The sequence below is a fragment of the Podarcis liolepis genome (assembly GCF_965112155.1).
Source record: "Podarcis liolepis genome assembly, chromosome: 5".
NCBI classification, from domain to species: Eukaryota; Metazoa; Chordata; class Lepidosauria; order Squamata; family Lacertidae; genus Podarcis; species Podarcis liolepis.
In genome coordinates, this window is record NC_139556.1 from 31,138,378 (window position 1) to 31,163,355 (window position 24,978).

General features: G+C 42.4%; 1 protein-coding gene across 15 annotated transcripts in view; it reads left to right on the top strand.

Moving 5' to 3' along the window:
- Window positions 1-24,978, top strand: part of LOC310706620 (uncharacterized protein) — a 447,399-nt gene that overhangs the window by 232,824 nt on the left and 189,597 nt on the right. For 12 of the 15 annotated variants that reach the window (XR_014525946.1, XR_014525947.1, XR_014525948.1 and 9 more), the window contains one exon: window positions 4,293-4,327. The exons of 2 other annotated variants lie outside the window; for them this stretch is intronic. The gene's annotated coding sequence lies outside the window, so the exon portion shown is untranslated. Of the gene's footprint in view, window positions 1-4,292; window positions 4,328-7,973; window positions 8,044-24,978 lie in introns of all 15 variants that reach the window. One more of the 15 variants, XM_083502961.1, reaches the window with a different exon arrangement.

A 24,978-nucleotide genomic window follows, 5' to 3' on the forward strand; every position in this document is an offset into this window, starting at 1 on the left:
CTATGGGAAAGCTTTCTTAGGATGAATTAAATAACGGTTGGAAGCACTGTCACACAGGCCCATCTTGAAATTGTGGGCAGGTTTGTAATCTGATATTGATTGCTGATCGCACGTCATTGAAGTGTATCCATCTCAAAAAGTCTGTCTGGTGTAGTGGTTAGCTATGAAACTCACTGGGTGAGATCCTGAGCCAGTCATTGTCTCTTAGCACTAGCCTACTTCACAGGGTTGTTGTGAGGAAAAGATGGGAAGGGGAGAACCATGTACACAACCTTGATTCCTCTTGGAAGAAAGGTGGGGTAAAAATAGAATTATAAATAATACATAAATAAATAAGCTCAATTGTCTGACTGCCTATTCAACTTGAAGTTCATGTCTTACTCGTTAGCGATGGAACCCAACTTTGAAAGGTTCACATCAGTAACACTGCAGTGAGCAATGATGAAAGATAATGGAGTAAAGAAATTCTTTTCCATATACTGTGATGGGAGAAAAGAGGAGTAAAATGTCACCTCTTGAAAGTGGAGAATAAAAGCTTCATGTCGTATAAACCTTACAGATATATCTCCTTCTCCGTAGAAGAGTATCAGTGGAGACATAAAGATAAAAAGTTTTGAAAGATCTTGTCATCCTTGCTCTTAGGTTGTCAAATGTAACTTTCAAAGGCAGGCTGCCAAGCCATGTGCCATAGGTTGTTCAGGGGAGGGTGGGGGGCGTGATCATACACAGATAGCCACAATCCAAAGGCTCTTATAAAGCAGATATTTCTCTTGAAGTAGTGGGCATGTTGTTTCAGCAGATCCTTTTGCTGAACTGGAAGCTTAATAAATAGATTGTGGTCTAGTAAGGAGACCTGCTCATTTAAAGACCGTGTCTGTGTGTATGTGTTTATTACTCCTCTGTTTCCTGACCTACAATGTATTACTGATGCCACAAAAGGGCATTTTTGCTCAAATGTTGGAACCCTAAACTTTATTGTGAAGTCTAAACTCTGCTGCCAATTCTTTTCTTGATTGCTTTGCATTTTCTGCTGGTGGGGGCATGGGATACTTCCTGTTATATGCCCTCTACGTCCACAGTTTAGGAAGTTATGCAAATCAAAAGTGTGTGTCTGTAGAAGAAATCATACAGTTCCTATTACTATTCTGAGTATACCAGTCCCATATACTTATTTGCTGACTCAGACATAGTGTGATAAGCTGGAAGTTGAGTAATGAAGCTAGAAGAACTTTCTTCAGCATTTATCCAACTTCCATAGTCTACATTCCATATATTCAAAGAACACATACAAATGTTAGGACATCACACAATTTAGGATATCTGTAGCAGAGGCTACAGATAAACATGCTGACTTAATTCCACAGAGTGTCTGGGATGTCTGTTCATTTATGTTTCTAGGTCAGAAAGTTTGCAAGTGAGTAAAATTTTAAATTAGACCCAGTTTAATATAATATTTAAGAAAGTTTAAAGGAACTAGCTCCACAGGTTCTCAAATGTTTTTTATGAGAAGGCATTCCCATATTGCCTCAAAATCAATTTCATGTGAAATTTTGTTAGCAGCTCCAGAGATGCAGTTTTGTACTCTCAAATTACATTAACCTCAGTGTCAGTTCTCACAGTGAATTTTAGGTAGCATTGTTAGGAACAAGAGAAGAAACTCAGTGGTATGGACATCACTTTCCAACAAAATAATAATATGTCTTGATATTTGCTTGCCTGATTCCAGTGCTATTGGATGAGGATAAAAGGAGTCTAGATGTAGTAGGATGGGGATCATTTAGTTCAGTGCTCAACTTGTGTCCTGCCCCATGTTGCTGGACTACAACTTCCATCTCTGCCCATGATAGTTAGGGTTGATGGGAGTCGGAGTCCAACAACATTTGTAGGACCATAGGTCCCCTAATTTAGTTGATCCAAGTAGTAGGAGAAAAATCTCTAAAAATAGTTCAGGGGACTAAAGTGAACTCGGATGGCTTCAAAAAAGGATTAGACAAATTCATGGGGGATAAGGCTTTCCATGTCTACTAGCCATGATGGCTATGTTCTACTTCCACTGTTGGAGCAAGATGCCTCTGGAGCAAGATGCCTCTGGCTACACAGGTGGGGAAAGTATTGTTGTGCTCAGGTTCTGTTTGAAGACTTCCTACGGGAATCTGGTTAGCTGCTGTGAGAACAGGATGCTGGACTAGATGGGTCTTTTTCCTGATGCAGCAGCTCTTCATGTGTTCTTATGACTTGGGAAAGATGAGGGAAAGGTGCTTGTTTGTTTGTTTGTTTGTTTGTTTGTTTGTTTGTTTGTCACATATTTGATCTAGTTCAAACATATTACATGTGGGCCTGGGTCTCTGCTATATATAGCATGTGAGCTATGAACCAGGTACTTACAGACCAATAGTGTTCAAATCTTGTCTGTTGTGCCATGTACGTAAAAAGCTGCATGTCATGGAGCATTTCTCAATTATTTTGATTTTCTGGAAAACATTGAATTGGAAAATGTCCCTGGACAAATTAGGCTACTTGGCACAGGGTAATTTGAATCAGAGCATTTTTTAGTATGTACCAGAAAATTTCCTGATGCCCTAGAGAGTGATCTAATTTAGTGTACTGATTTTACTTGTATTTAGTAAACAAAGCTGAAAACTTTGAAATTGCCAGGCTTGCCTAATATTTATTTGCTATTGGCATCTATTCAATATTTATTTGAAATTGGCATCCAGTCATTATTACTAATGAACTTAAGAAATATATATTTCCCCCCACTGGCAAAATCACTGTAATTGCCCTAGAATGTATCAGGACTTCAGCTGCCTAGATGAGAGTCAAGGTATGCCTCTATGATGTTACCAAATGCCATGTGATACGGGACCTTGTTTGATTGAAAAAGACCATTTACCATATAATCAGGAGCAGTGATTGTAGCCTGATGTGGCTGTGGGGGACCCCAGGGGTGGGGATCTTCACCCAAGTGATCACCAGTGGCGTCTTCAGCCTCAGCCAGTTGCAGAGTCTTCTGGAGCTTTCTGCCCAAATTTGAAATTTAAAACAGCCAATCACAGCCAGACTAGGGGGCACAAGTGTTGAGACAGACCTGACAAAGACTGTCTCCACTCAGAACTGCCTCCATGCCTTATATTCCTGTTGCACTGGGAGTGGGCAGCACAGTCTGCAACCGTCATCCCATCTGCCCACCCTGTATATCTTGGTGGGAAAGGCATTGGGTTGGTCTAAACTAGAACAAAGGAGTCCTGGTAAAGGGGTCCATAGTGAAAGACCCAGATGGGGACTAATGGGCCAGAAAACTTCCTCAAGTGGTGGCTTGGTGGGGTTGCCCCATTTATCTGCATCATGGTGGGGGGAGGGTACTTTAACCCAGAATTGACCTTAAGGGAACAATCAGCCAGCATTCAGGCTAGGCTGATTTGGGATACAAACCCAACACCTATGCCAAAGCCAACTTACGTCTGTATTCAATAAAAGTTGTAGCCATTGCAAACCAAAACTGTTGCCCTGTCATTATTGGAATGTACATGCCATCAGCTCCCAGGGAACCAGAGTTCATTGCACCTGGGCCCACAATATTAATATACTAGAAAGACACTTTGTGGAACATAATAATAATAATAATAATAATAATAATAATAATAATAATAATAAATTTATTATTTGTACCCCGCCCATCTGGCTGGGTTTCCCCAACCACTCTGGGCGGCTTCCATAGAAACCAAAAATACACTAAAATATCACACATTAAAAACTTCCCTGAACAGGGCTGCCTTAAGATGTCTTCTGAATGTCAGGTAGTTATTTATCGCTTTGACATCTGATGGGAGGGCGTTCCACAGGGCGGGCGCCACTACCGAGAAGGCCCTCTGCCTGGTTCCCTGTAGCTTTGCTTCTCGCAATGAGGGAACCGCCAGAAGGCCCTTCTGATAGTGAGAGCTATTGTGGATGGATGAATGTGAACTCTTGTAAAAGTCAGGGAGGCAGCAGTTGAAATTGACAGAAACAAATTGGCCCCAATAATTATGTGTTTCTGGCCAAACATTTTACCTACCTTCACTCATAACACTGAAGTGCTGGCTAGAAGACATTGGAGAGGTCTTGGCAAAACTATGAAGTCCACTTTCATCATACGAGACTGCTAGGTAACATGTTAAGACTTCACATATTCTATTAATGCATTTTCACCAGAGCTACTGTTATCAGCAGGATCCAAAATTGCTGTAAATCTATTTGTGGCAGAAACTCAAGCTTGGCAGCTAGGAGTAATTTGCATATTACCTTTTCTCCAGGTGATCCTGTGCCTGGATACAAATTGAGCCAGAAGGTAAGCATATAGTGTTCATCCACAGGTATGTGGATTTAAAAGCTAGGTGCAGAAGCAGGGCTGAATGGATGTTTGCACTTACAAAGTTCAAAGGAGCCAATTTATTCCAAAGGTGTTGCCATTTGTTAACCACAAATCTGTTTAAAATGCAAGTCTTGTCACAGAGGATTCGTTCATCCTAATGAAACTTGACTCTTGCTCCATTTCTTTGTGGAGAACTGATTTCTAGGACAGTCAATTCATTCCCAGTGAAGCTTCAGTCCAGTTGGACTAAATTTTCACTCAACTGTAAGTGAGTTCTTTTGCTAATCCCTCTTGGAATGCAGTAATTGCCTTACTATTTAGGTAGTAGGTACGATATCCCAAGAGGGTTATTATCTTTTCCTGAGCTGTCGCTGAGCCATTGAAACTATAGCTGCTCAGTGAAGGAAAGGCTAAAGAGAAGTCTCTAGTTCCCAGTCCCTCTATAGCTGCTCCTAGCAGGGAGCAAAAAGAAATTGGTTGTGCCTTGCAGCAAGTGCTCCCCATTGGGAATGGAGAGAACTTCAAAGCTCTTCTCTCCTGTGGTCCTGAAATTCTCAGCATGCATGAGCTGAAAGGAAATGAGTGGAGAGTCATGAAGACTGTATTCTCACATCACTAACATCTATAGATGTTACTTTACAAGATGCAGGGATATGAATCCCCTTCAAGACTACTTTCTTGATTTTGTGGGCGACAGAAGTAAGACTGTACTATGGCTTTGGAGGTTCATAGGGGGGGCACTTTGTCTGACAGAAGAGCTTCCACTGACTCACTGAGATTTTTTGCTATCTTTATCAGAGTTACTTTTGTTTAAAATTCACACAGAAACATATCTGAGCATATTTGTCTAGTATTTCTGTTGTTAGCTGCCAAATTTGTTGTAGCAAGGTTCTGGAAAGGTGATATTTTACCCACATATGTGTTGTGAATTGATAAGGTATGGGAACTTATGGTCATAGAGAAGCTAGAAGTTGTCAAAAGACAAAGCAAGCCAGAAAATGTTTTTGTCAGTGTGGGAACCTTTCTTAACCTTCTCTGAAAATAATTCAAAAATACTGGGTAAATTGACTAAATGCAAAACAATGTATGGACTGCTTAGAGAGTGTTCAGAGACATTCAAATGTAGCAAATGCGAAAGCTTGTTAAGTGGAGGAGAAATATAATGATGTCGTTCACATTGAGAGGTGTTTTTTTTTTATATTATTCATGTGGAGTAAAGGGAATGTCATCCAAGCTGATCAGGATTCCACTTCTGTTTAACCATGGCTACTTAGGAAGGTCTGCATTGATGTTCCAGAACCAGAATTCATTCTGTGATATTGCAGTCAGGTAAACTGACCCAGATGGCTATGTGAGCAGATTCTGAATGTGATGATTAGTACATCACAATTCAGGGAAGCTGTAAGGCAACTTTTTAGAACATTGGCAGCTTGGCCATTGTGAGGAGCGGAATGCTCTCTGTACCACAGAAGCGTTTGAAAGGGCAGAGCAACTGAGGTGAGCAAGGTTCAGGGAGGCTCTGAGGATGAATGTGGATTGCCCAGGGCTGGTCTTGATGCCCAAGGTGGAACAGCAGATGGTGACCTCCCCCAGTCAAGACACATCATACCCAAGCCTGGCCAAGTTATTTTGGCATCCGAGGCCAAAAATCTCTGAAGCGCTTTGTAATGGGAATTGGGGTTGCTTGTGCGTAAACTGCAAGCTGCTCCAAGCTGGTTGTATAGCTGAACCTTTCCCTGGTTTGACAGCCCTTACAACGCGACTGTCTCAGTCACTGGCAGAATCCGTCAGTGGGCATTTCCTAAACTTCCTCCAACATAAAAATTCCTTGACTCCAAGTCTCCTCCTAGATTCTCTGTGTGGAAGCCTTCTGCGCAGCGTGGGCGTGCCAAGTGGAGGTCCTGTGCTCTCTCCGCTGATTTCACTGGAAGAGTCTCGGAGCCTCCCCTCCGCAGTACTCTCAGCCTCCTCTTTCTCCCTGGTGTCCCCTGGATTTCCTTCCCCAGCGGAAGCTCTCTCTCTCTCCTTGCTATTTCCCTCCCCTGCATCATTGGAGCGTCTTACCTCTCCTCTTGCCTCTGATGGCAGTTCCCTGACACGCTTCACAGTAAAAATGCAGTAATAATAAATAATTTAACAATTTGCTGCCCTTCTGTGATGCCAGAAATCAGCTCCCTGAGGGGACTCCTTCTTTCTGTCGAATGGTGAGGCCAGCCCTGATTGCTCCTGTAAAATTCTGCAGCTCTTATTGAAGTGCTTTTGTTTCCTTCAAAGCCCCAGTTTAAACCTGATGCATTCAATGTACCCAGGTAACTCTGCACATATCCAGGCTTGCCTCAACTGCCCGAGTTTCATAGCCTGTAGTTGAGGGCTTGGCTTCACTAAGATACTGGGTGTATACAACACAACACAAATATGTTATTTTTGATTCCCTGGCATTATGTCTTCTGGCAGGCCATGTTTTGGAGGTTGGTAGAGGTTTTTTGGTGGCATGGAAGAATATGTAATCATGGGAGCCTCAAATGCAGTCACAAGTGTGATGCAATTTGGGCATAGATTTCCCACGACCTCTGCTTCCAGTGAGAACGATGCCCCATCATTTCCTCTTTATTTTAAAGTTGCTGTTCTCTTCCCTTGTAGCATCAATGGGTGCAATCCAGCATAGCAAGATGTGGCGTTTGCCCGTTCTTTTGGAAATTTCTGTACAAATCCGCAACGAGGTTCAGGAGATGCTGAAGGTAGGGATCATAACCCCCTCAGACAGTCCCCGGGCAGCACCAGTAGTGCTGGTAGACAAACCTGACGGCTCTATAAGATTTTTTGTTGACTACCGAAAGTTAAATCACGTCACTAAGGCGAACGCCTGTCCAATGCCCCACTTAGATGACCTAATTGAGACCATAGGCAGGTGCCATTTCATTACCTGTCTAGACTTGACAAAAGGCTATTATCAAGTAAAAATGTATCCTGGGGACCAGGAAAAGACTGCCTTTAGAAGTCCCCTAGGATTATATGAGTTTAAGGTGATGGCCTTTGGGCTAAAAAATGCGCCAGCGACCTTTCAACGGTTAGTGGATAGGATCTGCATGGATTAAGGGAGTTCACAGTAGCTTACCTGGATGATATTGCCATTTTTAGTCAGACCTGGTCTGAACATAAAGAGCACCTAGAGTTAGTGCTTGTTGTTTTTTAGTCATTTAGTCGTGTCTGACTCTTCGTGACCGGAGTTAGTGCTACAAAGAATTAAAGAGACGGGCTTGACCCTTAAGGCTAGTAAATGTCAGATTGGGGACTCAGAAATCAAGTACCTTGGACATATGGTGGGTGGAGGAATAATAATAAAGCCTTCAGAAACCAAGGTAGAGGTGATTACGAACTGGCCTACCCCTACGTCAAAAAAGAAAGTGAGAGCCTTCCTAGGTTTGGCAGGGTATTATCGAAAATTTATGCCTAAGTTCAGTGAACTAGCTGCACCACTGACCGACCTGACTCGCAAGAAAGAACCGGAGTGTGTTGAGGGGACATCAGCGTGCCAGCAGTCATTTGATGTGCTAAAGAATGCTGACTACCGGACCAGTCCTCATCGCACCGAACCATGACCTAGAGTTTATCATCTTTACAGATGCATCAAATGCCGGGATCAGAGCCATGCTGTGTCAACCGGGAGAGGAAGACAACCTGCATCTGATCACGTATGTCAGCAAGAAATTGCTACCCAGAGAGAAACACCTTTCCACAATAGAAAAGGCATGTTTTGCTATCGTCTGGTCCCTACAGAAGTTGAAACCATATACCTGGGGCCGGAAATTTATACAGTGGTACCTCGGGTTCGTTCCGGAGGTCCGTTCTTAACCTGAAACTATTCTTAACCTGAAGCACCACTTTAGCTAATGGGGCCTCCCGCTACTGCTGCGCCGCCAGAGCACAATTTCTGTTCTCATTCTGAAGCAAAGTTCTTAACCCGAGGTACTATTTCTGGGTTAGCGGAGTCTGTAACCTGAAGCGTATGTAACCTGAAGCATATGTAACCCAAGTTACCACTGTACTGTGCACCGATCATTCACCCTTGCTTTGGTTAAGGACAATGAGAACCAATAGCAAACTGATGAAGTGGGCCCTGTTGCTGTAGAACTTCAATATCACCATAAGAAGCATGTAAGGGTCCCTGAACATTGTGGCCAATGCATTATCAAGAAGACCCAATGATGAAGGTTAACCATGGACAGTTAATAATTTTTCCTGTTGATAACTGAGTTGCCTAAAATGTATCGAAACCTCTGTATAATTGAATGTTTTGCTAATAGGCAATTGTTGTACTAGAGTGTATGGGAAGTTAAATGTATAACGTAAGTGTAAATATGTTTATTTGCTTTAAACGTCTAATGCCGTTTGATCAAGAGTGTAACTCTGTTCATTATCCCTCCTGATCAAATTTCCTTAAGGGGGGAGGGATATGGCTTTTGCCCGTTCTTTTGGAAATGTCTGTACAGGGGGAGAAAAAGGTTAATAGGTAGACCAATAGAAAAGTCAGAGGCGGAGCCTATCTGTTTTTAAAAGGCTTAGCCAGAGGTTTCGTCAGTTGGGAAAAAGCAATTGGGGGAAGGAGCAGTTGGGAAAGCAGCTGGAAGACAGATGGAAATAGAGAGACAGTTAGTGCAGTTGGTTCTTGTGTGAGGGGAAGGACAACAGTTAGAGACAGGTTAAAATAAGACTAGGAGGGTAAAGGGTAACAGTGTTTCGAATGCATTTAAAATTTATTTGTGTTTGCAATAAACGACAATCTTCATTGTTAACTTGAGAACCCCACTGAGACTAAGTGTTTTACCGGGGAGAACCTGGTTGGCGGCAGCAGATTAGTGGTGTACAGGTCAATAGTCTGTGAGACGACCGGGGGCTCCGTTTGAATGCCACACAAGCATCTTCGCATGTAATGAGGCTTCTCCTTCCTCTCCTCCTCTCTCTCCTCCCATCTGCTCTCCTCCTGCAGTTGCTCACAAATTCTGCCACATAAAGTTGGGGGATGCTCCAGAGTAGATTTTGCATGGGTGGGGGGGTATTGTTAGGAGGAGGAGAGGAAAGGCGAGTCTTGTTGTGCAAGTAGATTTTCACTATGCAATCAGGCAGGCAGACATCACTAGATGTCACCAATTGATTTCTTTCTCAATTTTTGTCTGTTCTATAGAGGCAGAGGTGAGACAATGAAAGGTCATTCCCTGATCATCTTCCTCTTGCCTTTGACCACAGTATTAACAGTATGAATGATTTTTCTCTCTGGTCTCATCTTAGTAATTTTGGAAGTGCCTATAATGTATTCAGATCCCTAAAGATTTGCAAGAAGTTTCTGCATACGTATATTGTAGTATAGTTAAGAAGCATTTATGAGATAACATTTGATCAAGAATTCATTGTCTTGTTTTAAATAGATTTTTTTCTACTGCCTCAATGACAGATCACTGTTTTTACTCCTGATGCATAGGGAGAGCGTCATTTCAAAGGAGGCTAGATACAAATCATTTATCACTAAATAGGCTTTTGCCAGACAAGTCAATGGATATATTTTACAAGGTCTTTCTGACACTTGTGGAGGATGTAACGGCTCCTCATGCAGTCGATTGTCAAGTCACTCAACAAATAAAACAAAACTATCAGCAATTTTAGTTTAGAAAATGTAGAAACATCTCTTGCTTTTTCTCTTGCTAAATTTATAACTTGGAACCATTTATTTGAAGTGCACTGTTACAAGTGCATTTGATTGTTCCTCAAGCACTGCACTTCTAAGGGAACTAGGAATGTTGGAGAATTCCACCAGAAAAGGAAGTGAAAATTGCTGCTATTTGCATTCTTCTCCCAAGTCTGGAACAGGTAGCAATCCATTTAATATGACTGGTATTCAATCACAACATTCTTGGTTTTAGGGTTTTATTTACAGCTTACAACCAATTCCAAATTAATGGTGTGTTTTTGTTGTTTTAACACCTGTTTTAATATTTCATTAAAATGAATGATGTGGAAATAATTACATCATTGCAACATAAGCTTTCATGGACTACAGTCCACTTCCAATCCAAGTAACTTTATTGTACTAGCCATTGGCCATGACAAATCTGAATCAAGAATAAATACAAGCAAAAGGTGTGTTGTGCCACACATAATGGTCTCTATTTAGATCTCTGCGTCTCTCTTACAGCTCACTGCTATATTGTCCAGGGTCTTCTTTCTGATCTTTTTGGCCACCAAATAAAAAAGGGTGACATTATGAGTCCCTGAAGTGTTTACATCACTAAGAAGAGGAGGAGGAAGAGGAAGAGGAGGAGGAAGAGGAAGAGGAGGGTCCTATGGTGTAGTGTGGTGTAGTGGTTAAGAGCAGTAGACACATAATCTGGTGAACCAGGTTCACGTCCCCACTCCTCCACATTCTGCTGCTGGGTGACCTTGGGCCAGTCACACTTTTCTGAAGTCTCTCAGCCTCACGCACTTCACATAGTGTTTGTTGTAGGGGAGGAAGAGAAAGGAGAGCTGCTTTGAGACTCCTTAGGGTAATGATAAAGCGGGATATTAAATCCAAATTTTTCTTCTTCTTCCTGTGACCATTTCTGGCTGGAAGAGCCAGGAGCTTTTGATTCAGCTACCGGCAGGCTGCAGTAGCTGGCTGGTCAGCTATCAGGACTATACAAATCTGATTGTCATCTAGTCCAACTCCCTGCAATGCAGGAATCTTGCTCACAACCGTCCCTGGGTAGGCATGAACCACCTACTTTCTGGATAAGAGCCAGATACACTGACCCCTTGTGCCACAAGAGGTTGAGTCTTGAAGGTTGGCAGAGAGGTATGGAGAACCACATTTTACTCCCGAGCCACAGGCTCCTCATCCCTAGTATAAGCTTTTTGCTTTGGCCCAGTGAGGCAGCTTTTATGTTCTAAAAAAGCAGGCTGACTGCTTGACTTCACCACTCTAGGTTCAACACTTATCTCTAGTCCTGTGAAATAACTTTCTGAGGTCAGATTACTGTAATCTCAATACACCAACCCGTTTTTTTCCTCCACAGGGAGCATGTAGCATGCAGGCTGAATTGTTGTAAAGCTGTTTTTCCCCTCCTAACTTAATCCTTTTATCAATAGTTTTAGAACTTGCTTTATGATGATAAGTAGTGCTTATTGTGGATCTTATTTTAAATGTCAAACATGCCTCCTTTTTGATATGTAGTTAGATCTCATTGGACAGCATTATCATTTGCGAACAGAATATGTATGTAATCATTTTTATGTTCAACTATGAATCACTGTATAAATTGTTTTAATAGATTAAAATATGTTATAAAACTAGATTAAAACAAGTTATAAAACCATATAATAATTTTAAAGGGACTTTATTTTATTAAGCGAGATTATGGCTTAGTATAATGTGAAATATAAATTGTCGGCCTAAGTTTGAGATTTTAAAGCAGTTGGATCTGCATTCATTAAGGGGCTTAAGTATGCAGTAAATACCCCATGCACTGGGCCTAGAGACAAGCCTTTTTAAACTTCAGTAACAAGAAATAATTGCAAAATAAAAATAATGCAATTTTGCTGGTTGAATATGGAGGCAAATAAAAATAATGCAAGTATTGGCTTTTGTTTAAATCCTTGCTAGAGGCAACTCTGAAGAGCTTAAATCTTGCCCACTAACAATGCCTCTTTAGCAGATGGTAGAATAGCTACTGACCCTTTATCTTCTTCGAAGGATGAAAAAGGTAGTCTTTTGTGGTCTTCTGGGTCCAAGATGTTGTGAAGTATGCATTGTTTGTGGTTCTTTATTACTGGGTTTTTGATAAGCCTCCAGGTATCTGCTTTCCTGAGTGCTTATATGGGAGCAGGGGGACAGGGATGTGGTTGTTGATGGCCACATGGAACAGGGGGAGGATTGTGTCAAACATATAAAGGGAGGCCAACTGAACTCTAACTCAGAGGGACTGGAGGAACTTTCCTAAATTGGGTCCTTGTGGAGTTACCAGAAGGGTTATGCAGCTGCCTGAGCTCTAAAGATAGGAAGGTTGCCTCTGCTTAATCATTTTGAAATAAGTCTGAACCCAGGGCCAGCTCTGTCCATATAGTGAAGACTAAGTTTCAGGTAGCAGATTATTGGGTGCTGGGGAGCAGTTGTGAGGTGTTGAAGGACAGAGCTGTGTGTGCCACATGGCCTGCCTTGCGTCACCTGCTTTCATTTTCACCAGATGATGCTGTCCTATCCCCAGTGTTGAAGTTAGATCTACCTGCCAATCTAGTCAGGTTCTGTATGAGGAATGGGATGGAAGGGTGGCCAACATGTTGCAGCTTGTTGCACAATGTCTGGGCTGCGTTCCGCCTTGCCTGTACCACCCGCTTCCAAAAACTGTATGTCTTTCATTAGTTTTGGTTTTCACTTTTAGAAAAATGTAGAAGTTCTACTTTGCTGAAAGGGGAAATGCCTAATGCACAAATTATAAACTGACAAATATTCTTCTCAGCCCTAATTTATTATTAAAAAGGGCTTATATGGACAAGTTAATAGCAAATGCTATTAGCATGACATTTTTTCTGCAGCTCAAATTAATACTGGTGGTATGTGTCTGAAACAGTCGCACAGATGTTTGACTCATGGTTGTGACTTACATATCACCCAGAATGAGAAAATGCACCCCCCTAAAGCAGTAGTTCTCAAAGGGAATGGCGTGCCATAGTGGTGAGGCATGAGACGATGGCAAGTGTGGCAGGAAGAGTCAAGGACGATCAAACTCATTGATGTTTTTGTGCATACTTAAGGTACAAATGTAAGAGCCTCATTTATAATAAATTTTTGGGAATGATTCATGTTCTTATGTAGCTGCATTAGGAGGGTTGGAGGCAGTGGCCTCTGGGAAAACCGGGCCATTGGCCTGATCCAGAAGGGCTCTTCTGGTGTTCCTAGGAGGAGCAGGATAAGAGGGCTGAGAGTGATGGAGCTGGAGAGGTGAGGATGTCTTTCCGCAGCTGACATTAAGTCAAGCCCAGTTGTGCTCTTCTTTTAATGGTGGTGTTGGTGATGGTTTGTTTTTTAAAAAATTAAAATAGAATCAGAACAAGACAAATTCTTGGAGGAATTTTTAGTTGTCTGTCATTTTAATCCTACCCTTTTCTCAAGGAGTTCAGGGTACATAGCTCTTCTTCTTTCTCCTCTCCATTCTGTTTTATTCTTGAAACAGCCCTGTAAGAGAGTTCAGGCTAAAAGACTGGCCTGAGATCACCCAGTGAACTTCATGTGTGGATCTGAGCCTGGCTGCAGGGGCTCTTAAGTCAGATGTAATGTGGACACCACATAGGCATCTGGTAACTAAATGGAACCTCCATGTTTAGAGGCAGTGTACCTGTGAGTACCATGTGTTTCTAGAGACAAACAGGAAATGGCCATCACCCCTCATAACAAGGTTGTGACCTAGTTTAGTAGTCATTATTGCTGGTACATTGTTTTGTACGCTGCTTGCTATGACTAGCAGTGACAAATACAGTATGGAACCAGATATTGACCATCTTGTTAGCCAAAGGCAGGCCCAAGTTTATGTTGATTAAAATCGTTCTTCATTTTAAATATTGTATTGTTTTTCCTGTTTTTTGTGTGCACTACAAATAAAATATGTGCAGTGTGCATAGGAATTCATTCATATTTTTTTTCAAAATATAGTCCGGCCCCCAACAGTGTCTGAGGGACAGTGAACCGGCCCTCTGTTTAAAAAGTTTGAGGACCCCTGGTCTAGAGAAAGAAGTCTGAGAACCATTACCCTAAAAAGAAATTAGTGATTGCATTAAAGTTGCATATGCTGATGCAGTAGTTGCTAGCAGGGCTATGTTGCTCTCCTGTATTCCCAGTGCTGAACTGGCTCCTGTGTTCCCAGTGCTGAATCTTAGGAAGGACAAGGTAGCAGGGATCTTGGCATTGTGTGGGTACAGTGTCAGGAGCACTGGATTAGCGCTGCCACTGTGTCCACACCACACCAAGCTTCGCACTGTATTGGAGTACTTTAGTGCTAGATAGGAAAGTATATAAGCCTAAGTTCAGTAAAAAGAAATACATAGTACTAGAGAGTGTGGAAAAAAGAAGTTGAGAAAGTGGGTCTCCTATGCTCACCTAAATTTACTAGCAAATGTTGACAGATTAGGTTTGCTGTTGTCCACATTCTTAAGAAACAACACTTGTAGGACCTGGAAACTGGATGGAGACTTCACCTTGTCAGTGAATGAAAACAGATTATTCTCTGTGAGCTCAGACAGATAATGAGGAGTACATCATTTTTGAATAGTGTTGCTAAAAGGAACACAGGAGTTTGCAACCATTTATAGAGGTAGTAAAAATTAAGGAGGCATTGAAGTTGACAAGTATCAATCCCTCAGCTACTAGAATTGATGGGACTCTGAGTTTGTCTCCTCTGCATTGAATCACTTCAGTTAAAAGGTTGTCAGTGATTTAGAATCCATTTATAGAAAATGCATTCTGTTTTATCTCCTGTAGAAAGCACAGGTTTTCAGTGTCAAAGCTAACCTAATACAGTTCTCTTTATTATAAGACCACAGGTACATTTGTCAGATTTGGAAAACACAAATGAAATGCCTTTATTTTATACTCTGGGGATGGAAAACTTTGGCCCTCAAATGTTGTTTGGCTCCACCTCCCATCAACTCCAGTTTAGGAATACCTTGGTAGTAACAGCTATTTTTGAAAATGCCAACCAAGGTTTTCATAATAGCTCTGAAAGCTGTCCATCACCACCCTATCATGCAGAAACTCTTCAAAAGTCCACCTTATCTCATTAATTTCTTTTTCTCGCACCCACCCACTCAATCTGGATGGTGCAATCAGGATTTGATAAGGTCAATTACTACTACTAAATTAATATAATAATGTGAGAAGAGCCAGTTTGCCACTCAAATTAATATTTATTATCACAGCAACACAAAGAATCCAAAAAGTAAATTGAGTGGTGTGGTAAAATGATTTTATTTGCCAAAGGGACATAGGTTGAGCAGCTGAGTAATGCTTTACTTTGAGATTATTGCCAAAATAGTTCATGCATAGTTTCAATCCAATACAGTGGAAATTGTTATGGCTTCTACCATATTAAATGAGCTTATTTGGAACTGCCCCCATGTCAAGTAGTCAGATTGGATATTTTAAGATGCAAGATGGTGACCTCTATCAAGTGTTGCCAGTTTCAGCCACAATACCTTATGATATGATCAATTATAAGTAATTAATTTGTTGGGGTTGAGCCCCATTAATATCTTATACAGTGGTACCTCGGGTTAAGAACTTAATTCGTTCTGGAGGTCCGTTCTTAACCTGAAACTGTTCTTAACCTGAGGTACCACTTTAGCTAATGGGGGCCTAACACTGCCGCTGCGCCACCGCCACACAATTTCTGTTCTCATCCTGAAGCAAAGTTCTTAACCTGAGGTACTATTTCTGGGTTAGCTGAGTCTGTAACCTGAAGCATCTGTAACCCAAGGTACCACTGTAGTACATTCTGGAATGTACACTAGATTGACTTCATAGGCGTCAACTATAGGGTATTTTATATGGGTGCTCAGCACTCACAGTGCTGGCTCTGACGTGACTTCCTGTTTCTACTGAAAGTCGTGCCAGAGCCCGAAGCGACCTCTGAGACTATGCCGGAGATCCTACCAGGCCTCCGATGCAACTTCAGACCCCAAAGTGACCTCTGAGACTATGCCAGAGACCCTACTAGGCCTCCGATGCAACTTCTGGTCATGTTGGTTCTGGTCATGTTGGAGGTCTTGTGAGGCCTCAGACGTGATCTCCAAGGCCCTGCCAGGCCTCGGAAGCATTTCTGCAGCGCGTTGATGTCATGACGTTGTGGCTCAGGTGCCTGTGGGCACCCATAACCTGGGGCCCAAGTTGGCACCCCTGATTCATCTATAGATGCAGCTTTTTTCATCCATGTGTGGGTGTAATTATAGTCCTGTAAATAATATGTACTCATAAAATATTTTGACATGGATTCTTGGAATAATACCATTGTAAACCACCCTGAAAATGTCTAATTGAAGGGTGGTATAGAATTTTTTTAACAGAGAAGGCAAAATTTTGCCCACTCCAATGCCTGGGGTGGCTGATCTTGTGTATATCTGAGACCCTTCCCTGGTAGATTGACAGATGATACTCATTGTCACTTGGGCTGCAAGCTATGATACTGCTTTGTTGAGGGTGAGGTTAGACTTGCTGATAATACATAATAGCCCTGTTGAGCTTTAATGTTTAATGGGCAATGTTTGGGCAACCTTGCTTTATGTTTAGTGAATCAACACTTCTAGGCCTCTTTGACCAATTCTCTTGTTGGCCAGAATACATTTCTGAGTTCTATGCTCTCCTTTACCTGTGGAGATTGCTATCTCCATGAAATTTGGGCTAAACTACCAGCTTTCCATGTACCCCAGTTCCTGCTACTCAGAAGGCTTTCAAGACGCACCAGTTTCTTCTAAGTCCCACAGACCAATGCATCCTACAATCTCATTGCCTAGGGTAGGCTTTCCAGCCTACTCTCTCATCTTAAACACATGGTTAGGAATCTATAGCCCTCCAGATTTTGCTGGACTATAATTCCCATTAGCCCCATATAACACGAGCAAAGGTCAAGGATGATGGGAGTTATAGTACAACAACATCTGGAGAAACAGGCTAAGATCACCTGCTTAAACAGAAGAGAAATTGTGCCAACCATGTGTTTTCTCATTTCCCCGGTCACTTTTTTCTCAATTATTTCCAACGAAATGACTGCAGTAGTTTACAATAGTTCTATATTCATAAAGGCTACACTATAGCATTTGCATATTTGTGCTCATTCGGCCATTCACCTGCCTCCCCCCATTTGATTTCAGTTACATTCTATGGTGCTTTTTATTTATAGTATGTAAGGATATACACAGTGAAGAACAGATTTGCTGTTATAATTACTTTGTATTTGTTTAACTGCCTACTAATCACTATAGCAAATTCCGACATACTATATACCATGTTTACCTTTTTTGTCCTCCTATTTCTCATGTTTTAATTAGTTTTTTATTGCTTAAGAAGAAGCCTTTTGAATTTGAATTTAAAGAACAGTAATGATTGCTTTTTCTTTGCAAAAGTGTAAATCTGTTGGTGTTCTTGTATGATCATGTGGATTGTGCTATAATACACCAGAACTGCAGCGGCAATCAGGAGTACAAACAAAAGGCAGGAATGACTGTTAAGGAATAAAGAGAAATCGAAGTATTTGTCAGATGCTGCTGGTGGTTGCTCGTGAGTAACCAGGCAGGACTCTGACCTGTCTTTTACAAGTTTTATTGTGCAAACTATTTACAGTGCAGATCTACAAAGTTCATGTCCGTCTTGGTCACTTGCAGAATCTGGGAGTGGCCCCTTCCGGCTTCTCCCCCAATACTTCAACACCCCAAGCCTCCTCCTCCCCTCCTCGTGTTTCACCCCTCTGCGCAAGCTGGGTGATGGAAGTGGCGTGCGTCCCTCCTGACCGGCCTGGCGAGGTGAGGCGCTGGGGCTCTCAGCAGCATCCATGAGCCCTTTCCTCGCTTGGCTGGCCCCTTCCCTCTCTTCTCCACTGGAGGTGTGGCTTTTCCCACCACTGGAAGAGGAACTGCTCCTCAGGAGTTTCAGAGGCTCTCTGTATCCCAACGGCCCCCCTGCCTCCCTTCCCTGTTCCGATGGCAGTCCCCTGACAGTATTGAAAAAGAACAAGCCTATACCCTGCCATCACTTCTGAATGGTTGTTGTTTAAGGAGCATTCTTTTTTTGGGGGGGGGGGTTCAAAACACCACCACCATGCTGTCTATGTATCTCCCCTTTGAAAGCTAGCATTAGAGTACTCAGTTAATTTTGTATGTTTTAAAAACACTGAAATTTCAAAAGTGTAGCTGTTCCACCAACTTTTCCTGCCTCCTGCACTTACATATCAACCTTTTCAAGCTGTACCATCAGCAGGTGCTGCCCGCTCAGTGATTATGGGCCTTGTCAGTGGTGGTTCCCTATTTGTGGAATGCCTTCCCTGACAAGGAGCATCTGTCTTCCTCATTGACTTTCAGAGGAATTACAGATACTGTAAATATACTATATATTCAGATTCTATTGACAACCTTGAAATGTTTTTTGCTGGAAGAAAAGGTGAAGTTTTAAAATGTGTTTAGATATTTTTAACTGTTTTCAATATGTCCCCCTACATATTTATTGTCTTGTCTGATCAGGCATGTGCTTGGCACCCTATCTGCAAGAAGGCTAGTGCGTTAAACATGTGGGGAAGGCATATCATGCTTCTGCTGCTAAATCAGGTTTAGAATGAGGATATTGCTATTTCCAGGTTACTTTTTGATCATTTGGTGTGATATAGGATCCCAGCTATGAGGTAGCAAGTGGCACAGCAACATAAATGCAGGATCCATCATGCAATGAGGGGTGGATAACAGCAATTGACAAACCTATCTTCCACAATTTCTTTAACCTTCTTGTACATTCATCTAGGCCAAATGACCATCACTATATCTTATGGGAATTAATTCCACAAGTTAATTATAGATTCTGTGGGGAAGTGCTTTTCTCTTCTCTGTCCTGAGTCTGCTGCCAATCAATTTAATTGAATGACCCCAAGTTCTTATACTGTGAGAGGATTCCCCCCGCCCCCCGTCTCTCTACTTTATCCACGGCAGACCTTGAAATGTTGTAAGCTTTCCCTTTTCTCCTTTTTTGAGCCCTATGCAGGCTGTACGGTGAAGTGTAGAAAATAAACAGATGGGGGCAGGGATGAGGGCACTAGCTTCACTTCCTGTACCATTGTTCCCATCTCCTTCAACCTGTGGAGGGGGGCAGTGAAGAGGGAAGCCTCCAGTATACACATGATTTGGAATCCTCATTTTTCAGGGTTGCAAAATGCTTGGGGCTTTCCCCTGGATCCTAGAGGCTCCTCTTTTCACACTGTTGCCCTCTGTGAATTGAGAGTTGAGGGGATAGAGTGGGCAGAGAGAGCACGCATCTTCCTGCTGCAGCCCCAAGTGTGTTTTCCACCTTTCATTGTAAAGCTTGCATAGATGCTTTTCTGCTTATTTTCCTTATGTATGGCATATGGTATTATTGTTTGGGTGTTTGTTGTATCAGGGGTGAAGACACAAAAATCCAATAGCTACAGGTCTTCTCTGCCCTTAAGTGCTTTTTGCTCAGCCCTTCAGTCCTGGCTCTGATAAGTTATTACAAGTGATAATTCACTGTTCTCAGTATCAATATTTCAGCTCTTTCTTCAGGGCCTGTAGGTTGCTCACCCTTCCTTCTTCAACCTTTCTCCTCTCAATTTATAATAGTTGCAGGACAAGCTCAGGGAGACTCCCAGACTAACAGCTACTAGGTCCAACAGGCTAAGCTAGGTAGAGCAAGGGCAGGGCAGCCCATCCTGTTTCACAGCCTGAGGTGGAGTTGCCACCTTTGGTTGGGCAAAATACGGGACAGGTTGGGGGGAGAGGCATTGGAGGGCACACAGACACTCATGAAACCAAATCCTCCCCCCGTTTGTGAAGTGGGGTTCCCTGCATTCGGTCTCCCAACTCCCTCACCACCCAGGCCCTGCTCTTCCCCTTGACTCACGTAGCTGGAAAGGAGCCAGGGGTAGATGGCCAGCTTCCACAGGTGACTTGAGCCACCAGACTTTTACCCATGGATAAAGTGAAAAGCCAAAAAGAAGGTACAGTGGTACCTCAGGTTAAGTAATTCGTTCTGGAGGTCTATTCTTAACCTGAAACTGTTCTTAACCTGAAGCACCACTTTAGCTAATGGGGCCTCCTGCTGCTGCTGCGCTGCCGGAGCAAGATTTCTGTTCTTATCCTGAAGCAAAGTTCTTAACCTGAAGCACTATTTCTGGGTTAGCGGAGTCTGTAACCTGAAGCATATGTAACCTGAAGCGTATGTAATCTGAGGTACCAATGTACTTTAATGCAGTTTAAGTCCATTCTATCCTTATACAGTATAATTTGTGTACATATTGTCCCTGATATTGCCTGATATTTAAGTGCTTTCTAAATGTGTCTTATTTCCCCCCATTTTTATCAACAGCGCATTATCAGCTTTCCAACTGCATACTTCCTTCCATTGTGAAAACTGTTTAACCTTACCTTGCTTTCTATTCTTTAGCCATTTACCAAACCAGCATCTTATCCCATGACTGCTGACTCAAGTAGCTTTGGTGAGGGACTTTGTTAAAAGCTTTTTCAGTGTTCAAGTATATACAGGGTCTGCCAGATAACTCTGTGTACCCTACTGACACTCAACTATAAATTTCTAACTCTTGTGGTAATGGAGAGCACAGAGAAAATAACTTTTTTGTACTTTTGAAAATGTCAGAAACGGTTTCCTGGAAATAGAAGCACCCTGGAAGGCAAAAGCATATATGTGCCTCTCTAGAAAACTGCAGTTGGAGACCGTAAAACAGAGCTCTAAAAATAGACAATTCATTCTTTAAAATATGTCATGCAGCTGCATGGAGGAAGTAACCACATTGATGCTCATGGCTTTCTGGCAGTGATTCGTGTGAGCTTAGGAGCACATTTTTCACCTGGCCTGCTTGCATGAATCGCTGCTGGGAATTGTCGCTGCTCACTGTTGTTGCCATGCTCATATGTTACCACTTCCATGGGCCTCTCAGCACTGAGGATTCAGAGGCTTATTAACTACCTCTCAGTATGCTGTTTCTCTAGTGTTTGGGAGATACATTGGTCTCTGGCAAGCTTTCTATGACTGTCTCTATGTTTTATAGCTAGCACTGAGATTTTGCTTGTCTGTAGTTACTGATCAATACATTTTCTGTATGCCCTTTGCAATCTTCTTTATTACATCAGGATATAAACAGTCTGTTCAAATATGAATTAGGTAGCAATTTCATCACATTTATGTACCCAGCTAAAACAAAGCTCCTTCATTTCATCCTTGAGTTTGGGTCATATATTCCTGGATTACTGTGCTTCTTCTCTTCGACCAAACTGCTCTTCAGTCACTAATAGATGAACAATCTGTCACCAGCAGTATTGGCCTTATTTTATCATAGGTGTATTCACCATTTTGGCCCTATTTTGGCATCCCTTTCCCCTTTTAAATTCATATTTCCAATTAGCCTTCTCTAATGTTGACTCTTGCCAAGAAAATTTTAATTGTGCTCCATGTCTCCTCCTGGCCTTGTTGTTGTTGTTGTTGTTGTTGTTGTTGTTGTTGTTGTTGCTCATAATTTCTCTGCCCCAGTCCATAAATGGCTTAAGGGTAAGTTTGTATCTAGAGAAGAGCATTTTAAAAGTTCAGACTAATGATATACTAATGATATATTTCTAGCTCAATTTCATTGTAAGGACCACTGTGAGCTACAAGGTGGTTTTGGCAGCTGAAATAGTTTAATTACGTATACACATGAGGGCTGAGCAAAAATTATTAAGATCTAATAAATAAAATGCCTCCCTTTTGAACATACCGGCAATAAAAACAATTTTGCATGGTGCCATCTTTAGAGAGCATCCACCTTGCTCCTAGAGACGACCACACTATGGGTTTCATCTTAGACTGGGTGGATTTATATACCCAATCAGACACAGGTATCTAAGATAGTGTGGCTCACAGTGTGCTCACTCAATGGAGCAACATGAATGCAACTAGGAAGCCACCTTCAGTGGACACTGTTGCTGCCACAGCTGATGTAAACAGCTATTCTGCCAGCAAAAAGTTGCTTGTGTCAGTTGCAGCAGCCAGCAAAATGTGGAAACTTGGGAAAGCATTCATGTTGCACCCTAGAAATTTTGCATTAGAGGCACTGCTGCATTGTATACTGTAAGCACTACCATTTTATATGCATTATGGGCTGTAGGTCAGTGGTAGAACAACTGATTAGCATTGCAGAAGGTCCCAGGTTCATTCCCTAGCATCTCCAAGCACAGGACTTGGAGAGACCCCTGTCTGAAACCCCAAAGACCTGCTGGCAGTCAGTGTTAACAATACAGAGTTAAGATGGAACTAATGATCTGATGCAGCATAAGAATATAAAAATAGCCCAGCTAGGTCAGGCCAATTGCCCATCTAGCTTAGCATCCTGTTCTCAGAGTATAGTGAAGCTTTTAACATTTGATGTTTTATTGTGCCCTCAGTCAGATGGGCAGGCTACAATTAAGTACAGTGGTACCTCGGGTTAAGTACTTAATTCGTTCCGGAGGTCCTTTCTTAACCTCAAAGTGTTCTTAACCTGAAGCACCACTTTAGCTAATGGGGCCTCCTGCTGCCACCGGGCCGCCAGAGCACGATTTCTGTTCTCATCCTGAAGCAAAGTTCTTAACCTGAAGCACTATTTCTGGGTTATCAAAGTCTGTAACCTGAAGCGTATGTAACCTGAAGCATATGTAACCCGAGGTACCACTGTATTGTTGTTATTAAAGTGGATGCCCATGGCAAGGCTTTCAGTAGGACCTGAGTGCGACATCACTTGCAGGCCCAGAAACGTGAGGACGCCGGGAGCAGGATTGTGATAGGTGGAAAGGAAGACAGAACAGTACCTTGGGATTGAAATGGCCACAACTTTATTGATTACAGATGACAGTAGACTTTGGCATAGGCATTGGGTATGGACCCTGAATCAACCTGCCCGTTTGTTGGTTGATTGAGCTGGAAACTTATTCAGAAGGGAGAGGGGATGCCACAAAAATGCCCAGCAAGAACTGGAAGGATAAAGGTTCAAATCTCCATACAGCCATGCAGCTCACTGAGTGACCTTGGGCCAGTCACTCTCTCAGCCTAACCTACAGGGTAGTTGTAAGGTTTAAAGGGAAAATTCTATGATTCTCTGATCAAAGGGGTGTGGGTGTGGGTGAGAGAGAGCAGTCATTGTGTTTTGCTTTTTGCTTGGTGACATGTACACAGAAGACAAAATTCCCCTGCTGAAAGTATATAATCTGGAGAAGAATTTTATCCTAGCACAAATACCAACTGGATTTCTACTTAAAGCATTCTGTGTGCCTGACTGGTTCAGCACTGCTTCTTTCTGGGGAGAAGGGCAACCTTGATGCCACCAGGGGAGCTCTCCTTTGCATATATACAGTAATGGTGATACTCACCATGTGAATACGAATATTAAATTTATTGCAGGGACTTGGGCTGTAACACATATTATGAGAATTGTCCTAATTGTGTCATTGCATGAGAGCAGTATTGAGAAAGCCATATATTACACAGAAACGCATGGGGGAAATTGATCCTTTCTCTTAAAGGTCTGCATTAACTTGGTAGAGGAAAGGTGTGGTAGGGCTAAATTCCTTGTAGCAAGATTATGAACAGAATTGGAACATGCACCTGCTAACAGCTAGGAGGAGGTTAAAATGAAAAGAACTGAACTTGGAGTTGCTGTAAATCACTCTAATTTAGCAAGTGCCTTCAAGTTGTATTCTTGTCGCTAGGGTGAGCACCTCTTTCACAGTGATTAATGAGATACAATGGAAACCATGAAAAGAAAGGCACTATCTTAAGCTGTTTTTTTGTAGCAATCCCAAAACTTTGTTTAAGTAAAAAAGAAGTTGAACTCATATAACTGTCCAATTTTGGAGAATGTCAGCATTTGTATGTGGTGTGTAAACTCTCCCTGGCCTGATTCAGGGACGCGGACTTATAAAAAATATTGGGGGGGCCCGGGAAAGCTCATGAATAATAAATAAGCTCATGAATATGCAAATAAAGTGGCGCCGCCTCCTCGTGAGCGAATAGGGGAGAGTGTGCTGCGCCTATTAATCAGCTCCGAAGGAAATTGGGTGGAGCTTTTGCTCGGGAGGGAGGGCAGGAGGCATGCAGCCCGACCCTGTGCATTTTGGGCTGGGGGAGGGGCGGCGATGGCGCTCTGCTGGAGGGGCGCCGGAGATTATTGGGGGGGCGGAGCCCCCCCAAACAAATTTTTGAGGGGGCTCGGGCCCCCTCAAGCCCCATGGAGTGGGCGCCTATGGCCTGATTTAGAATTGGTTCAAGCAAATGATTTCAAGACAAATAAAAATAAAATATTGCATCTGAAGTAGACCCATTGAAATTGATGGGCATTATTAACCCCAGTCAGTTCATTCTAATGAGCCTACCTATTTGGGGTGGGAAGGGGATATAAGCAGTAACAGTGTATAATGGCAGCATTGCTGCAATATCCATGTTAGGCACATTGTTAATTGCATTTCCCTTGATTCTTGGCTGGTCTGGACACTGCTGTGCATGTTCACTATGAACAGACTTTGTTATGCATTGCTAATGGAGGCTATACCACAAAACCTGGCTTGCTTCTCTTGCCACCAGTCAGTAATGTGGTAACAGGGAAAAAGACAAGGGGGAAGCATCAAGTCATTCAGAATGGAACTGTGTGACTTGAATTTGTCAAGTTTGCTTTTTGAATGCCCTCCAAGAAATTAAGCACCCCTCAACACCATTCATCTGGGATTGCCAACAGTCATGCAGAAAAGGTTTCAGACATTCATGAAATGTATTTACTCATGTTTCAGATATAAGTCTGAGAGTGCTGACAATCACTTTGCGGTGTCTGTCACCATTCAATGGTGTATCCCTTAGTGTTACAGTCACTTGCACCATC